General features: G+C 42.8%; 2 pseudogenes; both read left to right on the top strand.

Moving 5' to 3' along the window:
- Positions 1–1,872: 1,872 nt before the first annotated feature.
- Positions 1,873–3,107, top strand: LOC149990345 (succinate--CoA ligase [ADP/GDP-forming] subunit alpha, mitochondrial pseudogene; annotated as a pseudogene).
- Positions 3,108–17,856: 14,749 nt separating this feature from the next.
- On the top strand, positions 17,857–18,221 carry LOC149990344 (ubiquitin-conjugating enzyme E2 D2-like; annotated as a pseudogene).
- Positions 18,222–23,689: the final 5,468 nt, after the last annotated feature.

The raw sequence follows: 23,689 nt of genomic DNA, 5'->3' as shown, positions 1-23,689 counted from the left end.
AAATTGGGTTTGCTTGGTTGAAACCTTTTGAAAATTCTATAAAACAGCATGAGGCATTGCTATATTCAATTTCCAGCTATTGATTTAACAGAATGTTTGTTGGGAGATTGCCAGTGTGGCTTTATTTAAACACTAAAAAATACTTTTGTCTTTAGAGAGAGTATGTATGGGGATTATGTTTCCAAGGGCCCCCTCTATCTCTGTACATGAATTTCTCATGTTGGGGGCAATAAAAGGCATTTAGTCCTTCAAATATATGGCATCTATTTATAGCACTCTTAAAATTAACTCAAATTTAACAACTTAAATTTAAGACCTGAAGTCATAAAACTGAGACAAAACAGAAAGTAAATGCTCCTTGACATCATCTTGCTAATGATTTTTTGCATATGACACCAAAAGCAGAGGCAAGAAAAACAACAGTAAATAAGTGGGACCACATTAAACTAAAAAGCTTCTGCACAGCATAAGAAACAATTAACAAAAGACAACCTACAGAATGAAAGAAAATAATTGCAAACCCGTTATCTGATATGGGGGTCCAGAAGGTATCCAGCCATGCGATGTGAAAAATAGAGACAAGATACAAGAAACATTGTACATAGGACAAGGATGCCTCAGTCCCCTCCAAAGCAGGCACCTTGGGCTCTCACACAGTTCTCCCAGTTGCCATCAGCTGCCCCATCATATTTTCCTTAATCTCATCAATGGTCTGAAATCTCTTCCCTCTCAAAGGTGATTTTAGTTTTGGGAAAAGTCAGAAGTCACAGGGCACCAAATCTGGGCTGTAGGGGGGCTGAGTCACCTGGGTGATTTGATGTTTCACCCAAAAACTCTGCATGAGACATGATGCATGAGCAGGTACATTGTTGTGATGAAGCTGCCAATCACCAGGTGCCCAGAGCTGCGGCCTTCTGAGTCATCTGAATGGTTTCCGGGGAGGAATGTTCAATCTTAACACAAAATCTGATACAAATTCGTTGCTCTACTCACTCAGTCATTTTGAATGTGATGCCCATGCAGTACACATGCTCACTCAACGGCATCTACTGCCGCCACTGACTAAGTACAGTGAAGTCGTCATTGTTCACGCATGCACATTCCACTCCACTCTCCTTGAATGCCAGGTTACACTGATGTCACACAAACCATTCTTGTTATATTAACAATGGCTGCACTTTTCCCAGACAGACCTCAGCACCATTTACTTTTAAAAAGTCTTTTCTCATTGAATATTTTTGGCTCCCTCGTCAAATATTAAAATGGCAGTATATACTAGAGTTTATTTCTGGACTCCCGATTCTCTCCTATTGGTGCCTGTGCCCATTTTTATGCCCGTCTACACTGTTTTTGGTTACCATATAATCTTGCATTACAATTTTCAATAAGGAAGTGTGATGTCTTCAGCTTTGTCTTTCTCAAAATTGCTTTGACTATTCTAGCTCTTCTGACGTTCCATACACATTTTAGGGTTGTTATATAATTCATGCAATTCATGGTGTGGTTTTGTATTTTTAACAAATATTTTGCTTTTCCACTAATATTACAGATACTTATTTCTGCCTACAAATGTTATAATATTTTTATAGAAGAGTATTCTGTGCTTGTTCATGATTGTTCATAAGATATTGATTGGGATTGCCCCTTTAACCTTTAATGAGAAAATTTCTAAATCCTGCAATAAATGTGAAAATTGGGTGTTATAATCACAGGCCTTAGCAAAACAATATTAGTGAGTATTAAAATGATTTTGAAAAAAATAAGGTTACTATACAATTTTTCTAATAGACTCATTTTTTTATTATGTTACTTGTAAATTATGAGGTTTACTGTCATTTATGCTTAGTGGTATAAAAACCTTTTTTGGCGACCGCGACCATGGCCTCCGGTAGCAGTGGTCTCACCGCCGCCCGCCTCCTGTCGCGCTCCTTCCTCTTGCAACAGAATGGAATTCGGCATTGTTCCTATACAGCTTCCCGGAAACATCTCTACGTTGATAAAAATACAAAGGTTATTTGCCAGGGTTTCACTGGTAAGCAGGGCACCTTTCACAGCCAGCAGGCGTTGGAATATGGCACCAAACTCGTTGGAGGAACCACTCCAGGGAAAGGAGGCCAGACACACCTGGGCTTACCAGTCTTTAATACTGTAAAGGAGGCCAAAGAACAGACAGGAGCAACAGCTTCTGTCATTTACGTCCCTCCTCCTTTTGCTGCTGCTGCCATTAATGAAGCTGTTGAGGCGGAAGTGCCCTTGGCTGTGTGCATAACTGAAGGTATCCCACAGCAGGACATGGTACGGGTCAAGCACAAAATACTGTGCCAGAGAAAGACAAGGCTGATTGGGCCAAACTGCCCTGGAGTTATCAATCCTGGAGAATGTAAAATTGGTATCATGCCTGGCCACATCCACAAGAAAGGAAGAATTGGTATTGTGTCCAGATCTGGCACCCTGACTTATGAAGCAGTTCACCAAACAACACAAGTTGGATTGGGGCAGTCTTTGTGCATTGGCATTGGAGGTGATCCTTTCAATGGCACAGATTTTATTGACTGCCTTGATGTCTTTCTGAAAGATCCAGCCACAGAAGGCATTATCTTGATTGGTGAAATTGGTGGTAATGCAGAAGAAAATGCTGCAGAATTTTTGAACCAACATAATTCAGGTCCCAAAGCCAAGCCTGTGGTGTCCTTCATTGCTGGTCTAACGGCTCCTCCTGGCAGGAGAATGGGCCATGCAGGGGCAACTATTGCTGGAGGAAAAGGTGGAGCTAAAGAGAAGATCTCAGCCCTGCAGAGCGCAGGAGTTGTGGTCAGCATGTCTCCTGCGCAGCTGGGAACCACCATCTATAAGGAGTTTGAACAGAGGAAGATGCTATGAAAGAAAAAAACAAAAAGTTCCCTGAGCCCGTGGAATGAATCATTGTAGCGATGTGAACAAGCAGCAGTGCCCTTCTGCTGTCCACTGATCGTCAGCCTGTGTGCTTGCCACTGGGCTTCCACTACAGCAGGAAGCCCAAACAGGGTTTAGAAGGTCCTGTATTGGGATGTTTTCACCTCATTGTATAGCAGAGACGGCCAATAAATCTACCGTGTATTTGAAAAAAAAAAAAATCTTTTTTTCTGTCCTTGGGGAGTAAAGTTACTCAGAAAAGTAATTTGGGGACATCTAGATAAATCCTGTCTGGAAGACTGATTTAAAGAAACTCTTAGCCTAATATGTTTCATGAGACATATTCAATTTTTAATATAGCTGGCTGTTGTGGGATAAAATATTAAATATACACATATAATGTATTGTCAACATCATCAAATAGCATTCCAACAACTGGGTAGTATATGTTTGTTATATGCTATGTAAGTAGACTATAAAAGGTATTTGTTTCTCAAAATGTACATTATCAAGATTATCAGTAAATTGTAGTCTGCAGTAATGGCAAGAGTTTCACCAAGTATTTTGTGATAAAACAACCAGTTAATTAAATATATTTTGGGCAAGAACTTCAGATAAGATTTTATAATAAGAAGAAAATCAATTAATGTAGTTATTTGACATTTAAAAATTTTAACTCTGCAGGATTTACAGTTTTGAGTTTTAAGTTCTCCACACTGTGCTCTCTAAATGAACAAAAATAATGTATTTTTTAAATGGAGAAGCAGTGTGTTCCATATGCCTGATTTTTAGATAGTAGCTATAGTTTTTGCTTCCTGAAGAGAGACTGTAAATAGACTCAAATTCAAGTGGTCTATATCACAGTGTTTATGCTGTAGATTTAAGGTGATATTACACATTTACTTGGAACAATGCAGTAAAATAGCTTCCCAGAGTTGTTTGCAAGTGATTTATCTTAGCTTTGAATGTCTAAACGTTGTACTTCATCTGGAATTAAAATGTATCTCCTCCCACATACCTAACCTTATTTGACCCCCTGCTTTTTAACACCCTTGGGAATTAATGAGGCAAAATCATTTAGTAAGAAAATAAAAGGTTATTTTTAACACAGTATTCGAAAAAAATTTAGAATAGATATTTCAGAAAATACTTAGTCTTTGCATTATTAGAACACTCATCCATATTTTCCTGCTCCTATTCTTATGATGTTCAGACACTTGAACCTAACACATTCAAAGTAGAGGTCTTCTCTTGGTTATTGATGATCACATTTTAGTTTTCATGGCCGTGTCCTCTGAATATAAGGGTATAATGCCTGCATGGTTAGACATTTTCTAATTCTAGGTATCATAAAACCTGATTAAGAAAAAAACTTTTTATTCAAAAAGAGAGAGAGAAAAAAATACAAAGTTCTTTTTGCCACCAAAAGTAAAAATTCAGGGATAAGATTCATAAGTCTATCATTGAAGCCTTCTGAAGTCTATTCGTTTTTGTATTCATTCTGTACAATTATATTAACATGCTCTTATGACTATGACTTGTTTTTGTCCAATGAGAACTAACATTTCTTTTTTTAAAGTATATTTTATTGATTATGTTTTTACAGTAGTTTCATTTTTTTCCCCTTTGCTCCCCTCTGCCCAGTACCCCCTTCCCTCCAGCAATACCACCCACCTTAGTTCATGTCCATGGGTCATGCATATAAGTTCTTTGGCTTCACCCTTTCCTATATTATTCTTAACTTCCCCCTGTCTATTTTGTACCAACTGATTATGCTTCTTAGTCCCTGCACCATTTCCCCATTTCTCCTCCTCCCCCCTCCCAGCTGATAACCCTCCAAATGATTCCCATCCCTATGATGCTGTTCCTATTCTGGTTTGCTTATTTGGATTTTGTTTTTATTTTTTAGATTCAATTGTTGATAGTTGAGTTTGTTGTCATTTTAGTGTTCATAGTTTTGATCTTCTTTTTCTTAAGTAAGTCCCTTTGACATTTCATGTAATAATGACTTGGTGATGATGAACTCCTTTAGCTTCACCTTGTCTGGGAAGCACTTCATCTGCCCTTCCATTCCAAATGATAGCTTTGTTGGATAGAGTAATCCTGGTTGCAGGTTGCCTTTCATCACATTGAATACTGCTTGCCAGTCCCTTTATGTATGCAAATGGTCCTCTGATAAATCAGCGGATAGTCCTATAGGCACTCCCCTGAAGGCAACTCTCCGCCTCTCTCTTGCTGCCCCCTGGAGTCTCTCTTTATCTTTCACCTTTGGTACCTCAATTATGATGCATCCTAGTGTGGTCCCCTCTGGGTCCAGCTCACCCAGGACTCTCCGTGTTTCCCAGACCTGTATGTCCATCTCCTTCACAAAATTTGGGAAGTTTTCCTCATTTTTTTCAATTTTTTCTTCCTCATTCTGCACTGCTTTACTGGTTTTTTGTTCCTTATGTTTCAAATCATTGATTTGAACCCTCGTTTCCTTCCCTTCACCATTGGTTTTGTGTGGATTTTTCTTTGTTTCACTTAGCATAGCCTTCACTTCTTCTCTTATGCATTTGCCATACTCAAGCATATCTGTCAAGTCTGTGAGCATCTTTATCATCAGTGTTTTGAATTCTGCATCTGTTAGGTTATCTATCTCCTCATCTGTTAGGTTGGCTATCTCCTCATCGCTTAGTTCTCCCACTGGAACTTTGATCCATTCCCCCCTGCCTCCTCATCTTGACAGGCTCTTGTGTTTGTTTGCCTCTGTGTCTTAGATAGAGCTGTTGCTCCTGTTATGTTGTAAGGGGCAGAGCCCTAGGAGTTCGTCAGTACAGGGTGACCTGTTTTACCATGTATGTGGGGGAGGGATCTGAGAGGGAACAATGGTGCCTGTCCAGCACTCACCCCTTTTCCAGGCACCTCTCCCACTTCTCTATGGGACTAGAACCCCCTCTAGCTGCTGCCTTGGTCATTGTTCCCAGAGTGGGTGGGTCTGCGGACGCTCTAGGACCGTGGGGACCCTTTAAACAAGTGGACTCTGCTGAGACCAGCAGTTTCTGCCTCCGCCCCAACCCCCACTGGTCTGCATAGTCAGAAGCAATGAGGTTTGATTTTCCCCAGTGCTGGGACCTTAGCTGCAAGTTCCAGTGAGGAACTGGGAATGCTCCCTAGGTGACTCTTCTGACTTTTTAAAACATGTGACTATGCTTTCTGCTGGCCTGCCACTGCCAGCACTGCTGCCGCCACCACACCGCATCTTCTCCACCCTGGCTCCACTCCTCCTACCTGTCTGGATGAGTGTTTCTTCTTTATATCTTTGTTTGCTGGACTTCCATGCAGTTTGATTTTCTGGAACTTCTGGTTGTGTCTAATTTTGAGGTAGTTGTATTCCTTCTTAGTTGTGGAGGGAGATGCAGTGTGTCTATCTATGCCTCCATCTTGGCCAGAAGTCAGAGCTAAGATTTCTTAATGCTATTGAAACTTTTATTCAAAATGTCATCCTTTCCCTTGGCTCTCCTGATGCTGCCAGTCAAAATTCACTGACCCTGTAGGCATCTCTCATGAGCTTCTCAGACTTAGGATCATTTGTAATGAGTAAATCAAACAATTCTCTAACATGTTAATAGCTTCAAGTTGCTTCTTATCCTCAAGGTCTAAAGACTTGATCACTGTGTTTAGAATATGAAAATGCATATTATAAGTTGAGAGCTGTCAGAAATGATCAAAGAAAAAAGAGCTGATGCACAAAATAATGAATGATGAATAAAAATACATGATTTCTGAATTTGTCAACATTGTACATAAAAATAAAATATTTTTTACACATTATAAGAAAATGTTACAATAGTATGACATATGATGTGACCCTAAATGGCTCTGGCGCTCTGACTCTCTCTCACTCGCGCGCTCGCGCTCGCTCTCGCTCTCTCGCTCTCTCGTGTGCTCCCTCCACGTGGCTTGGTGAAGGGGCCTTCTCCATGTGGCTTGGAGAAGGGGTCTCCAGGCTGCTTTAAGAGGCTCTCACCATGCAGTTTTGAGAAGGAGAGAAGATCCACGCGGTTCTGCAGGAAGAAGGCAGTTTGCAAGGAGGCTGAGAATCCAGGCGGTCCTGCATTGAGAGCTGGAGGGCGCCACAGCACAGAAATGACCTCCCCAATCAGGATTGAATGATTGGCAGCTGCTGGAAGTCATCATCTGCTTTCTGTCACTGTGAATTTGCTTACTCCAAAAAACCTCCGCTGCCTTGCGGCATACCTCTTCAGGGGAAAGGCTAAGGGAGTAAACCCCGACAGAAAATCCGGAGCCGGAGTCCCTAAGGCGGTTTGACGTTGTAGTCAACACCGGCAACTCCTGTGGCGCACCTGAAGCCAAGCTGTATTGACTCCGTCTTTCCCTTGGATCCTTCAGCTGCGAAGAGAGGGGGGGTCTGCTGCATGGGCAACAGCAGACCCTCCATATCACCCTGCCCAGGCTCTGTAGCTTCAGCTTCACTGGAGAGGACACTCCAGCGTCATCGCAAGATGTCGATTCAACACGGGAGGAGACAGATACCGTGTCACTCCCGAGTCGGACTGCACAGCCATTCTCGGCGGTGCAGATAGACTCTTAAGAAGCTACACCATCCTCTCTCGAGACGGACGGCTGCCGACGAAGTTGTGTAATCTTCCATATATATACGAGCTCTCAGAAAAAAATTAGGACTACCCATGGGGAAGAGTAGATAAGAATTGGAAATAAATGAAAAGTGAGTCGCAGTTATACCAATGTAAAGTTGTATTGTTAGAACAAAATTTTAGCTCTTGCCCTGACTGGTGTGGCTCGCTCAATTGGTTGGGCATCATCTGCTAAGAGAAAGATTGCGGTTTGATTTTGGTCAGGGTTCATGCCTTGGTGACTGGTTCAGTCCCAGTCAAAAAGTGTATGGGGGGCAACTGATCGAAGTTTCTCTCTCACATAGATGTTTATTTCACTCTCTTTCTGCCTCCCTTCCTCTTTCTCTAGAAATATATAAATAAAATCTTTTTTAAAAATCTAGTTCTTATCATTTCTTACAATAATATATTTGAATAAGCTATTGCAAAGAATGGAACACATTTAGGTTAATCTTGTTTGTTGTTTTGGGGGGGCCAGTTAATATGCAGTTATGCTTTAGCTATATTTATATGCTATACAAAATGTTGAGGGTTGCTTTCATTGAGTGTGCCTTAATTCTCAGATTTATGTCTTTAAAATTAACCTTAATAACAGAACTGTAGCAATCACAGATATGGATAATAGAAGGACTAATAAGGAATGCAGAATATACAAACTACAGATATTTGTCTTCTGAAATCACTTGAAATAAAAACTAAAGAAAATATTTTGGAAGTAAATATCAAAATGCATTGCTGATATTGAAAACAATAGTTCTTTATGATTTAGCACCAACTTATAGCCTTGACTTAATTCATGTATCCAACTTAGTAGATGTCTATTCTGGTACTAAAGCTGTTGTAAGCTCTTGGAATACATTAGTAAACAAACAGATCTATGTCCTTACCATTACAGAGTTGACATCTGATAAGAAAAATATTTCTTTCTTCTTCCTTCTCTTGCCCTATAAAATGACTTGCAGTTCCCCAAACATGACATTTTGTTTATACATCTGCATCTTTACAAATGCTACCCTTATGTCTATAATGCATCTCTGCACACTATTATCTAAATAGTAAACTACCATTCATATTTTTCCAGATTTATTGAGATATAATTGACATGTTACATTTTTAAGTTTAAGTTTTGAAACGTTGATTCAATATACTTATGTATTACAATAAGAGTACCATTGGAGTGTTAGCTAACCACTCCATCACATCATATAATTATACTTTTCTTTTTGTGGTGGGGACACTTAAGATCTACTCTCTTAGCAACCTTCAAATGTATAGTATGCTATCTATTATTACAATACTAATTGTTAGATCTACAGAACTTATAACTGGAAGCTTGCACTCACTGACCAATATAACCCTATTCTGTCCACCCAACAACCCCTAGGTCCACCATTGTACTCTCTGTACCTATGAGTTTGTTGTGTTTTAGATTCCACATATATGTGGGATTATATAATATTTGTCTTTCTCTGTCTGACTTATTTCACTTGCCATAATGCCCCTAAAATCTGTCTATGGTGTATAAATTGCAGGATTTAATTTTTTCTCATGGCTGAATAACATTCCATTATTCCCATTTTTTTTCCATTAGTATTTTGATGGACGCTTAGATTGTTTCTGTATTTTGGCTTTGGTGGATAATGCTGCTGGAAACATGGAAGAGCAGACATCTCTGTGATATCCTGTTTTCATTTCCTTTGGCTATGTACTCAAAAGTGGAATTGCTGGATAATATGGTAGTTCTATTTTTAATTGTTTTAAGGAACCTCCTTAATGTTTTACATAGTAGCTGTACCAATTTATATTCTCACTAACAGTGCACAAACATTCCTTCTTTCACCATATCTTTGCTAATATGTGTTATATCTTTTCTCTTTGGTAATACCTCTTCTGGCCAACGTGAGGTGGTATGTCACCGTGGCTTTGATTGGCTTGCCCTGATGTTTAGTGATGACCAGCAACCTTCCATGTTCATGGCCATGTGTATGTGTTCTTTGGAAAAATATTTATTCCATTTTTGTGCATTTTATTGTATTGTTTAGTTTTTGTTGTTATTGGTTTGGATAGATATTTCTCCCATTTTAAAAATTATTTATTTATTTTTTGAGATAGGGGAAGGAAGGGAGAAAGAGAGGGAGAGAAACATTGATGTATGAGAGATACATTGATTGATTGCCCCTCACACACCCCCATCTGGGGACCTGGCCTGCAACCCAGGCATGTGCCCTGACTGGGAATTGAACTGGCGACCTTTGAGTTCACAGGCCGGCACTCAACCCACTAAGCCACACTGGCCTGGACTCTCCAATTTTGTAGGTTGTCTTTTAATTGTGTTTATTTTTTCTTAGACCATGCATAATCTTTTAGTTTGATGTAGTCACACTTATTTCTTTTTGTTTCGCTTGTTTGGGCTTAGGTATCATCTTAAAATATTTTTTTTCATCCAAACCAATGACAGGGAAATTTTCCCATATGTTTTTTACTAGGAGTTTTACTGTTTCAAGACTTCCATTTAAGTTATTCCATTTTAAGTTAATTTTTGGGAATGCTAAACTCCAGGGGTCCAATTTCATTTTCCTGCCTGGGGTAATAAAGTGTTTCAAACTCTTTGTTGAAGAGACTAATCTTTTTCTCATTGAGTATTCTTGGTGGCCTTGTCAAATATTAGTTGATTGTATATAGTAGGGTTTGATTCTGGAAGCTCAATTCTGTTCAGGAAGCTAGCTGCAGAGTGAGGAAAGGTGTAGGTTTGGGAAATGGCACACTGGGGGTGTGTGCACACTAAGTGGAGGGAGACTATGTGTGAAGTGTACCCCTTGGTCCATGGGCAGGCTTCCCAATAAAGTCCTGAATAGCATCAAGCAGAACCTTTTCTCTTTCATGCCCGCTCCTCCCTGTCCAGTATCTTATATTCTGCTTTCTTAATTTGTGCCTTTCCGTAGTCACGGAGCTCCCAATTTAATACTGTGGGTGCTTCAAGAGAGAACTGAGTCCCTTAGTAATGTCCCCCACAGCTAAGGAAGCCACGCATTTACTCAGAGATGTCAGTGGTGTATTTAGGTCAATGACTATCATTGTGTTTTTGTCTGTTTCTCCCTTCCATTCTGTTAGTAGTTGGTTTACATACTTTTGTGCTCCCTGACTGGGTGCATATATATTGAGAAGTGTTATGGCTTCTTAGGGTCCCCTTTGTTATCATTAAATGTCTATCTTTGTCTTTTAAGTTTGCTATATTGAAATTTATTTTGTCACATGTAAGTATGGCCATATCTGCTTTTCTGTGGATGTCACTTGCTTGGAGAATCATTTTCACTTTGAGTATATATTTGTCTTCAAACATAGATGTATCTCTTGAAGGCAGCATATGGTTTTTTTTTGTTTTTTGTTTTTTTTTATTGAATCTGCTACTCTGTGACTTTTTATTGGTAAGTTTAGCCTCCTTACATTTAGGGTGATCACTGATATATAAGAACTTTCTATAACCATTCTATCTTTTGTTTTCTCATAGCTGTATGTCTCCACTGTTTTTTATCCTTTGTGTTTCTGCCTGTTTTAATTTGGTGGTACTCTATAATTTTTTCTTTGCTTTCATTTTTTTATTTTAAAGTTACGTGTCTCAGTTTGGTGTGTGTGTGTGTGTGTGTGTGTGTGTCTACTACTAGGTTAATGAAAAAGTAAGTTTCATATGTACAGAAGTCCCTTTTCTTTTGAATACACCTGATCTCCATTCCCCTTTGCAAATTCAACCGTTTACCCCCTCCCCTTTTATGTTTTTGTTTTCACAAATTTATCCGTTTTTGCTGTGAGTTCACTTCTGAACTGCAGTAGTTATTGTCTTCTTTCCCTCCTTTTTAATGTTTTTACCATTAGGTGATATCTAAGTCTACAGTACCCTATTAAGAATAAGAGTTGTAATATCCTGTTCTGTCTGCCTGTTAGTGATCTTACTTGTAGTTTTGGGACCTTTTGTTCTTTATTTCAGGTGGAATAACCCCCTTGAGTATTTCTTGCAATGAAAGTCTTCTGGTGTTGTTAAATTCCTCCAGCTTCTATATGTCTAGAAAAGTCTTTATTTCTCCTTCATATCTAAAGGGTAACTTTGCTGGATGATTCTTGACTAGTCATTTCTCTCTTTTAGTACTTTGAATATTTGATGTATTTTTTTCTAGCTTATAGAGGTTGTGCTGAGAAATTTGATGAGAATTTAATAGAATTTTCTTTGTAGGTTACCGTCTTCTTTTCCCTGGCTCTCTTGAAAAAAAAAAAATTTTTTTTTGTCATGAATTTTTGACAGTTTTAGCACAATGTATCTTGGAGGACTTTTTATATTGAGATAATTAGGTATATTGTTTGCTTCTTGGATTCTAGGATCTAGTTCTTTCCATAGGTTTGGGAAGTCCTCATCAACTATTTGTCTGAATAAGATCTCTGTTCCATTCTCCCTCTCTTCTTCTTCTGGCATACCTATTATTCTTATATCGCTCTTTCTGATGGAGCCAGATACTTCTTGTGGAGCTCTTTCATACTTTTTTACTCTCAAGTTTTTCTGTTTTTCCATCTATGCCATTTCTAGATTTCTAGCTTCAATTTCACTAATTCTTTTCTCCATGTGGTCAGTTGTATTTCCTATGACAGCTAGTTCATTCTTGATCTCTTTTATTATTATTCATCTTCAGAATTTCTATTTGGTTCTTTTTTAAAGTTTCAATATCTTTGGTAAAGTATTCATTGTGTTTGTTAATTTACTTCTTAGCTTATTAAACTGTCTATCTGTATTTCTCATACCTTGAGGTTTTTCAGAGTAATCTTGAATCCTCTGTCGTTTCACTTAGCATAATGCTCTCTGAGTCCATTCCCACAAAGGGTAAGATTTCCTTCTTTTTTATGACTGAGGAGTGGTATTCCATTGTGCAAATGTCCCATAGTTGTCATATCCACTCATCTACTGATGGTCCCTTGGGCTGTTTCTATATGTTGGCGATTGTAGATAATCTGTGATGAGCATAAAGGTGCATGTATTTTTTGAATCGGTATTTGTGTTTCTTTGGAAAATTTCCCAACAGTGGAATCACTGCATCATGAGGCAGTTCCATGTTTAATGTTTGAGGGTAACTCCACACTGCTCTCCAAGGCGCTGCACCAACACTGCAGAGCGTTCCCCTTTCTCCACATTTTTACCAGCACTCATGAAGTTTCCACCTACTCAGCTGCCTTGTTTCCTCTCTGTTTCAATTTTCTACAAATGTTTTGTTTAAAATAAGGAGTTTAAAACTTGATCCTCACCACAGGAACAAGGATGGTTTAACTGTTCACAAGCACACAACTCAGTTCTTGTTTGCTACTATTTAACACAAGGAATTCAGAAAAGTTTCTATTGATGAATCGAACATTGGGTGGCCTAGTACTGCAGGGCCCATTCAGCCCCTATGTGCTCCCCTCTTAAATTCCCGGCCAATCACGACTTTGCCGTCCTCAGTGGGTGGACGAGGTGGACGAGATTACTAGTTCGGTAGCAGGGAAGTTTCATCCTGGAAGAATGCCCAGTACATCATAAGTGAAGCTGTGGCCTGCCTACCGTGTCTAATGTGATCTCTCGCCACAACTTAGGAACCTTATTACATTATGGCTTCTTTTGAGAAAAGGAATCAGTATGGATTGCAGCCCAAGCCACGTTGATGGTGCTGGTGTGGCTTGAATCCCCACGCAGACAAGTGAGTGAAGGGGGTTTCCTGTGCATAGGGACCTTCATTAGACGCCCTCATGAGGAAAGGCGTAGTTCTGTGGCCGTGCTCGTCACTGGAAGTGCTACTAACCCACGTGGTTGTTGTTACAAAGAAAAACAAGCGCACTGCTTAGCTATCCCAGTGCATTACTGGTTTCTCTTCCTCCCTTCCTCCTGCTTTTTCTGTCAGTTCTTGAAAAACTAAACTGGTTTTAGAGCCAGGTTGGCTCTTTGAAGCCTTTAATTTTCATAAAAGAAAATTTATAAAAATGTTATGAAAAGCTACATTTAAGGTTACAAAGTATGGTGCCGGTGTTAAATAGAGTAAAGGAGAATATGTGAGAAAATGTCTCCTAGGAAGCCCACAGGGAAGCACTGGGAGTAAAGGGTGCTGGTGTGTGTGGCTCAGTCCCAGGTCTGTCTGTGTCCAGAGAGAGAGAGGGGGGGGAGAGACAGAGAGACAGAGAGACAGAGAGAGAGACAGAGAGAGACGGGGAGAGAGAGAGAGAGAGAGAGACAGAGAGAGACAGAGAGAGAGCACAGGAGCCACACACACAGGGAGAGAAATGAGCCCAAGCCAGTGGGGTAAAATGTTAATGACAGGTGATTCTGGGAGAGGGAGGGGTGGGGAATTCATGGAACTGCTCTTGTACATTCAGATGACTCTCATGGTGGAGGAGTAGGGCCTGAGCCCCAAGGAACCAAGACAGAGTGCAGGCAGTAGGCCAGCCAGGGAGCCCAGGCTGCCTCCACCCCACCTGCTCCCCTTCTTCCAGGCCTCTCACCCTACCTCCCATCATCCCCACACTTGCTCCCTCCCACGTTCCATACACCTTCCATTCTATGGTCCCTCATGCCCCAAGCCCTGCTGCATTTACATCTACCCTGCTCAATTCTCCTCCATGTCCCTCCATTCCATTCTATGCCCCTCCATTTCTTCCACCCACTTCCCCTCCAGGTCCGTCCCACATCCCACTCCTCCACTCCCCCACATGGTCCACCATGCCCTCTCCCCCTCAACCTCATTCTGGCCAAGTCTCTACCATGGACCCGCCCAACCTGACTTGGTGGCAGGTACTGGCCCTTGTGAAGTCACAGAGCGGATCCCCTCCTCTCACCAGGCAGCACAGTGTGCACAGCAGGGACTGGCGGCAGAGGTAGGCACCGCGGCAGGAGAGCTCCTGTCAGGGCGGTGGTGTCTACGGGCAGCGTAGTTTCCAGGGGCTCAGGTTCTCAGCAGGAAGGTCTCCAGGTGAAGACACCAGGAAGGTGACAGTGTTGGAGGCAGCGGCGGAGGAGTCAGCACCCATCGGACCACAGGTGATCAGTAGCCCACCATGTCCCACTGAGTCCCCAGCTCTACCATCCTCTCCCTTCTCGCCACCATAGTCCCAGTCCCCCAACACCTTCCTATAGTGCCCCCCAGGGTCCCTCCCACCCTCCACCGCCTCTCCTTCCTGCCATCTGTCTATCCCGACCCTGCCTTATCCTTGGTCCCTCCTGCCCCCCCCCCCCTTAATCCTCTCCAGGTCTCTCCCAACCTCCACCCCTTCATTCGAGTTCCACCTCCCTCATTCAGGCCATCTCTCTAACCTGGACCCGCCCCATTCACTGACTTGGTGAAGTCGTCTGCTGGCCCCTGGGATGTCAGGGATGGATCCCCTATGGTCCCCAGGCAGCCCAATATTGACAGCAGGGATGGGTGGCAGAGGCAGGTGCACCGGCAGGAGCGTCCCTGTCACAGAGATGTGGTGTCCACCGGCAGCGGAGCCTCTGGGGGCTCAGACTCTGAGTGGCAGTGTCTCCAGATGAGGGCACCTGGGAGGTGACAGCGGTCGGGGAGCCAGGGGTAGAGGAGCCAGTGGGTCACATGTGTCTAGTAGGTCATCAGGGCCAGGTGATTCCCCAACTCTCCCTTCCTCCCCCTCCCCCTTACCATGTCCCTGTCTTCTAACACCACTATACATACCAGAGCGTGTTCTCCATGAACCCCCTTGACCCCAGAGCTTGTCCCCTGACACACTCCCTTGACCCTGGGGTGTGACTCCCCACAGTTCTTCCACTGTGAAGCTGGCCACCTGATGGCCCCCCAACTCCAAAGCTGTCCCCAGACCTCCTTCAACCCAAAGTATGTCCTTGACACCCTCCTTTGACTTGTATTCTCAACATCCCCTCAACCTGAAGTGTGTCCCCTAACACTCACTCAAGTCAAAGCGTGTCCTTGACACTCTACCTCAACTGCAGAGTGTGTTCCTCAACAACCCCTTGACCGGAAGCCTGTCCCCTAGCACCCACTCACCTGAAGCCAGTCCTCCAACACCCACTACACCCAAAGCATATTCCTCGGCAACCCTCAACCCATAAGGTGTCCCGTGACACCCCACCACACAGAATCTGTCCCCCAATACCTGCATCAACCCAAAGTGTGTCTCTGAATGACTTTTCCTGAACCATGTCTCACTGCAAACCTTAACCCCTAGAGTATCCCCCTGCACACGCTCAACTTGAAGCATGACCCCCATAACCTCTCCACCTGTACCGCGTCCCTTGGTGACCTTCAATTCATAGGCTGCCCTCTGACACTCTCAAGTCAAATTCACTCAACCTGAATGCGACCACTCTACTTGCTCCGCCCTACCATGTCCCGAGGCAATCCTCAACCCATAGTGTGTCCCCCAACACACCCTCAACCCAAAGCCTGTTCCTCAGCACACTTGGCCGATGCTGTATCCCCTGATACCCTGCCAAACCACGGAGTGTATCCCCTGACACCTATTTGACCCTAAGCCTGACCCTGACACTCGCTTTACTGGAACCATGTCCCTTGCTAACCCTCAACCAAAGGGTTATCCCTTGGAAACCTTCAACCCACAGGATATGCCCCAGCACACCGTCAACCCGAAGCCAGTCTCCTAAAACCCACTGACCTGAAGCCTGTCCCCAGTACCCATCCACCCAAACCATGTCCCTCGGCAACCCTCATCCCAGAGCCCATCCTCCAATACCCCCCTCAACTTGAAGCTCTTTCCCCAATACCTGCTCAACCTGAAGTGTATCCCTGACACCCTCCTTCATCCCTGAATGTGTCCTAGGACATTCCCTCAATCCAAAGCCTATCCTTCAACACATCCTCAACCGAAAGAGAGCCCATTATGCACTCCCACAACTTTGGATTCTGTCCCCCACCTCCCCCTCAGCCTCAAAGTGTGGCCTCTGAGACTTCCCTACTGCTCTCCATGTTCTCTCCTGCCCTCCACCCCCTGAGCATCCCTCCATTGTCTCTCTTGCTCTCCACTCCCTCTCATTCAGGCCACCTCTTTAACCTGGCCATGCCCCTTCTCAGGTCCCTCCTCCATCTAGCCCCCTGCATTTCCCTCCATGGTCCCTCCCACCCTCCACTCCCCCTCATTCGGCCACCTCTCTACCCTAGTCCCGCCCCCTCCACTGACTTAGGGGTGGCATCTATGGGCATTGTGGCCTCTGGGAGGCTCAGGTTATGAGTGGCAGAGTGTCCAGGTGAAGACAGTCTAGAGGTGTCGACAGTGGTGTAGGAGTCAGCAAAGGTGGAGCAAGCGGCCTGTGTGCCACATGTGACCTGTAGCCCATCGGGTCCAACTGAGTGCCCAACTCTTCCTTCTTCACCCCTCCTCTTCACCACGGTCCCTGTAATCACCGCCCTTGGCCCCAGAGCTTGTTCCTAAACATGCCATCTTGACCCTGGAGCCTGTCCCAGGCATATCCTGTCCCAGAGCATGACTACGGGAACCCCTTGTCCCATAGTGTGTCTTCAGACGCTGTCATTGTCGCTGGGGGTGACCTCCAACCAGCTTTCCACCCTGGTACATATCTCCCAGCTCCCCCTCAACCAGAAGAGTGTCCCTCCATGCCTGGTACACTTAAGTATGTCCCTGACACAACCCTTGGCCCTGAAATGTGTCCCCTAATACTCCCCTCCCATTCTCCATGGTCTCCCAGCCCTCCAATCCCATGCATGGCATTTAGTGTTTCCTCTCATCCCAAACCCTTCTCTTTCAGGCCACACCACCTCTACTGACTTGGTGATGTCATCAGCTGGCCGTTGTGACATTACACAGCGGATGCCCTACTGTCGCCATGCAACCCAGGGCGGATGGCACAGACGAGTAGCAGAGGAGGCAGCTGTGAGTGTGGACAGCAATGGAAAACCCGGTGATTCAGGACCCCGCAGTGGACGAGCCCACGGTGCAATAACCACAGGTGCAGGAGCCAGCGTTGGAGCATCTGGTGGCCAGTGGCCCACAGGTGACCAGTAGACCACCCGGTCCATCCAAGTCCCCAGCTCTCCCTGCCTCCTCCTCCTCTCCTCCACACTCCCTGTCCCCCAACACCCTCCTAGACCCTGGAGATGGCCTGAGTCTGCTTACCCATGATCTGGTGGGTGGCCACCTCCATAACCAATGGCCCCCTCAACCCATGGCCCCCACCCCATGGTCTCTCCTAATCTGTGGTATCCCCACTTCTCCCTATCAGGATGCCCTGACGAGTCCAATTTGCATGAAGGTGCAGTCCAGGACTCTACAGCGCCTCCAAAAAGAGCTCCTGGACATCACTAAGGACCCCCCACCCATGTGCTCTGCAGGGCCAGTGGACGACAACGATATGTTCCATTGGCAGGGGATGATCAAGGGGCCCAACGACACAGCCCCTACGAGGGAGGGGTCTTCTTCCTAAAGATAGATTTCCCAGACATTTTCCCCCTCAGACCCCCTCATGTTTACTTCAGTACGTGGATTTACCACCCCAACATCAATGATAGGGGCGTGATCTGTTTAGATATTTTAAAGTCCCTCCGGTCCCCCACATTCACTGTATCCAAAGTCTTGATGTCCATCAGCTCCATGTTAAATAACCCCAACGCGCATGACTCATTAGTGACAACTATTGCAAGAATCTACTTAAAGGATAGGGCCAAGTACAATTCCATGGCATGAGCATGGACAAGAAGATACATCATGTAACTGAGGAGTGAATGATTAACCATAACCTTAAAAAAATAATTGGCGATTTCATCGGTTATCTCTTGACTGCTCTTTACGAAGTGCATTTGCCCATCTTTTTGGGCACACGCTGTACAACTTCCACACCAGGGTGTGTGGAGGGGTGGGGTAAGCATGAGGCTGAGGGAACATGGAGGTGGGGAGGTATGGCGATTACCAGAGGGACAGCAGTATACGGGACTTCCAACATAAGAGGGTGAAGGGGGTAAATGGTGATGGGAGCAGACGTGACTTGGGGTGGTGAACACAGAGTGCAATAGACAGAGGGGTGTTATGGAGGTGTGCACTTAAAACCTGGATGATGTCATTAACCAGTGTCACCCCAGTGACTTCAATGAAAAACAGAAACAGGAAATTGTTCTTACTCTGTTGCATGCTTTTCTCCATAAAAGTCTCTCTTCAGGCTCTTGTAGGTGCAGTTCTCCTGGCCCCCGTCTAAGTGGTGCTGCCTGATTCAAACCCACTGTTGCCCAGGTAAACTCTTAACATTAAACACTGAGTAAATAAAACGTAACATACTTAAAAAATGAATGGAAACTTTTATATTCAAGAATACTGGGTCAAGGCAACATTTATAAAACACTGCATTGACCTGTCCCGCCTCTCCCCAAATTGGCCTTCGGTAGCCGTGAACAAAGCTTCGCAGACACTGAATGCTTACAGTCAGGGTGCAGACAAGCAGGCATTCCCACACTGTAGTGAGAACAGCCACTTTGATTGGGCACGTCTTATTTGATAAGCACTTTGTGAAGTGTTAATACCCACCTTCTCCATTTCCCTTTATCTAGTGATACCAAAAGCCACCCAATTCTGGCACGAACGTGGGAAGGGCCATGGTGTTAGGTCATTAAGCCCATTAACCCTTGAGGTTGGGCAACGTGTCGTGCAGTGGGTAAGGGACAGAAGGAACATAATGGAGAGAAGAACACAGAGAATGGTAGAAAAGGAGGAGGAGTACAGTGCGTCTTTGCGTTCGTATTCAGAATGACTGCACCGCAGCTGATTGGAGGGGAAGGCAGAGGCCCGGCCGTGGATGCTGTGCTGTCCCACGCTACAACCAAGCTTGGGCTTGACCCTGTAAGTGGGAAAGAACAGTGAAATGTTTGGAACCACAGAGTGAAGCGGTCAGAATTCAAAATGCAAGAGTCTGGTTAGATACAGACACTGGGGAAGGGTAGAGGGAAGTATTTGAGACTCCCCATGAGAGATGGTCGGGTCTGGGTGAACAGCATGTCCATGGAGATGCAGGCCACATGACGGACAGGAGAGAGTTTGCAAGTACTGCTGACAGAAGGTGAGGGCGCTGGTTTTCTAGGGGTGAAAGGGGGCACAAGGAAGACGCTCTTACAGTGTTTCCAGGACCTCGGGACCTTACAGGCAGGCAGTCTGCTTTCTTTTCTCACTATGTCTAAGTGAGGCCACACTTCCTTCACATACTGCAGCCAAAACACTGTTTTACAACAGACTTAACTAAAACATTAATAACATATATAGCCGATGAAGGACTTTTATTCAAAATATAAAAATTATTCTTTACAGTACACAAAATAACCCAGCTTAAAAATGGTCAAAAGATCTGTACAGACACCTTACCAAAGGAGATTTATAGACGGAAAATAAATATCTGAACAGATACTCAATGCCATATGTCATTATAAAATTTCAAATTAAATACAATGACGTATCATTTGCACAATTAGAATGGCTTAAATGTAAAACCTGCCAATAGCAAATGCTAGCCAGATGTGGAACAAAATTAATTCTCAGTCATTGCTGGTGGTAATGTCAAATGATAATCATCACACTAAAAAGTAGTTTTTCAGTTTCTCAGAAAACTAAGCAAAGCCTTACTATATGATCCAGAGATCGCTCTCCTAAGAGAGTCACATTTATACACAAAGAAAACAAGAATACAAATATTTATAATAGCTTTACTCATAACAGACACAATTAGAAATGAGCAATATATCCTTTAAAAGGTAAATTCATAAATGGTGTTAGATCTTCATAATTAAATATTATTCAACAATAAGAGAAAAATTAGCTGACAATCCATGAAAAGATATGGATAATTTTTAAATACATATTTCTTACTGGAGGAAGATATTCTGTGAAGGCTAGATACTGTTATTCTATAAAGGCTAGATTCTGTATGATTCCAATCAAATTACATTCCAGAAAGGCATAAAAAGAATTGTGATTTTCATGGGTTCAGGAAGATGAAGGAATGGTGGTAAGAAAAAATGGGGCACCAATGGTTTCGGGGGTAGGTAAACCTCTCTATATAATTGTATAATAATAATAAATTACATTGTTCACTTGTCAAAATGTCTAGAACTGTACAGCATGAAAAGTGAATCCTAATGCAAGCCACCAACTTTAATAATAATATACATGCTCCTCAACTTATGATGGGGTTCCTTCTTAATGAACCCATCACAATTTGAAAATATAAGTAGAAAAATTATTGAATATGTCAAACCTACTGAACATCCTAGTTTAGCCTAGTCAGCTTTGAATTTGCTCAAAACACAATATCCAAAAATCAAGGCAACACAGTGTACCATAGAGTATCAATTGGTTACCCTGTCATCATGCTTCTGACTGGGAGATTGGACTCATTGCCACTGTCCCCGCCCAGGATCAAGAGGGAGTATTGTACGGCATATTGTCATCACAGGAATAGATCAAAATTCAAAATTCAAAGTATAGATTGTGCTGAATGTGGATCACATCTACATCAACTGAAAGTAAAAAAAAGAAAACAAACCACTGTAAGTCTGAGGTAGTCTATATATCAATATTGGTTCGTTAACTGTAATAATTGTACCACATTGATTTAAGACATTAATTATAGGGGAAATTAAAGAGAGAATAGAGTGGGTATATGGAAAATCTCTGTAATTTTTGTACAATTTTTCTGTGAACCAAAACTGCCATACAAATAAAGGTTATTAATAAAAATAGAATGAGGTAAATATATATATATATATGTCAATATGTAACAGTCTCCATGATTTAATGTTTAAAAACAATAAACAGAACAGTGTGTGTTATAACACTTTTATTTAAATGTGACTTGTTTATATAAACCTAAGCATGTACAGATGTGAGTGTGTACATGGTAGTTGAGAGGGGATACCGCATCAAAGATAGAAAAAGGTCACATTTTTCACTGTTTGCTTTTTTTTCACTATTTACATTTCTCAATGTATTTACATTTTTCAATGTGCAAGCATAATTTTTATCCATTAAATGTTCATTAATTTTAAAGCAACTCAAAACAGAACAAAACGTTCAATGAAAACATTTGTTTTAAATCTCAATGTACGAATTGATGTGGAATTTTGATCTCATAGGTAAATTGGTCAAAAACAGAATATATTGATGAAATGTCCAAGAAATTAATATAATGCTACAAACAAGTTTAAAATAGAAGCATCTATCACAAGCAAGAAATCCACATTTAAATAAAATAAATTATGTTTCATCTATTGTAGAGGAGATTAATTAATGTTGAATGTCCTGCCAAAGAGATTTAAGGTTTCTCTGTGCAAGAGCAATGGAAGTGCATTATTTTCTCTGCTGCCTCATCTTTTTTGGCTTCATGGCTATATTGTGATTTGGTGGAGGAACTATCTGTTAGTACAATGTGAATTTCAAAAGTTAAGTTATAGACACCTCTCTAATCATTAAGATTAGGTCTAAGATTTGTAGAGTTTTCTGACAATGGGGTAAAAATCAGAAATCATTTAAGAAATTTAATGTCGACTTCTGGCCAAGATGGAGGCCTAGACAGACATGCTGGGTCTCCCTCAAAACTAAGAAGAAATACAACTACCTCAAAACTAGAGACAACCAGAAGTTCTAGAAAACCAAGCTGCATGGAAGTCCAGCAAACAAAAATATAAAGAAAAAATACTCATCCAAACAGGTAGGAGGGGCGGAGCTGGGGAAGAGAGGACGCAGTGTGGTGACTGCAGTGGTGGCGGTGGCAGGCTGGTGGAAAGCGCAATCACACATTTTAAAAAGTCAGGAGGGAAACCTGGGGAGTGCTCCCAGCACCAGACCAGACCACGCAGCTCACGGTTCCAGCACCAAGGACAATAAAGCCTCATTGCTTCTGACTGTGCAAACCAGTGGGGTATTGGGGCGGAGAAAGAAACTCCCAGTCTCTTAGCAGACTACACTTGTTTAAAGGGCCCCCACAGTCCTAGAATGTCTGCAGACCCACCTGCTCGGGGAACAGCAGCCAGGGCAGCAGCTAGAGAGGCGCTAGTACCATACAGAAAGTGGGAGAAGTGCCTGGAAATGGGTCAAGTGCTAAGCAAGTGACACTGTTCCCTCTCAGACCCTTCCCCCACATATAATGCCACAATGTGGTGAAATGGGTCGCCCTATACTGATGAACAGCTAAGGCTCCGCCCCTTACAATGTAACAGGAGTGACAGCTCTACCTAAGACACAGAGGCAAACAAACACATGAGCCTGGCAAGATGAGGAGACAGTGAAGTATGGCCCAAAAGGGAGAACAGATCAAGGTTCCAGTGGGAGAACTAAGCGATGAGGTGATACTCAACCTCACAGATGACGAGATAGACAACCTAAGTGATGCAGAGTTCAAAACACTGGTGATAAAAATGCCCATGGGCTTGACAAGTACGCTTAAGTATGGCAAACGCATAAGGGAAGAAGTGGAGGCTATGCTAAATGAAACAAAGGAAAATCCACACAAAACCAATGGTGAAGGGAAGGAAAGGAGGGTTCAAATCAATGATTGGGAACATAAGGAAGAAAAAAGCAGTTGACCAGTACAGAATGAGGAAACAAGAATTGAAAAAAAATTAGAAAATGCTTAGGAGCCACTGGGTCAACTCTAAACATGCCAACATTTGAATCATGGGGGTGCCAGTAGAAGAGGAAGCGCAAGACATTGAAAGCTTATGTGAGAAGATAATGAAGGAAAACTCACCAAATTTGGTGAAGGAGATAGACATACAAGTCCAGGAAGCATGTAGAGTCCTGGGCGAGCTGGACCCAGAGAGGACCACACCAAGACACATCATGATTAAAATGCCAAAGGTGAAAGATAAAGAGAGATTCCTAAAAGCAACAAGAGAGAATCGGAGCATTGCCTACAAATGGGGTGCCTATAAGACTATCAGCTGATTTCTCAGAGGACAGTTTGCAGGCAGGAAGGGACTGGCAAGCAGTTTTCAATGTGATGAAAGGCAACCTGCAACCAGACTACTCTATCCAGCAAGGCTATCATTTGGAATGGAAGGGCAGATGAAGTGCTTCCCAGACAAGATAAAGCTAAAGAAGCTCATCATCACCAAGCTATTATTATATGAAATGTCAAAGGGAATTACTTAAGAGAAAGAAGATCAAAATTATGACAA

The sequence above is a fragment of the Furipterus horrens genome, unplaced genomic scaffold, assembly GCF_987537825.1.
Source record: "Furipterus horrens unplaced genomic scaffold, mFurHor1.1.pri manual_scaffold_17, whole genome shotgun sequence".
In the NCBI taxonomy this organism is placed as follows: Eukaryota; Metazoa; Chordata; class Mammalia; order Chiroptera; family Furipteridae; genus Furipterus; species Furipterus horrens.
This window is presented reverse-complemented; position numbering and strand designations above follow the sequence as displayed.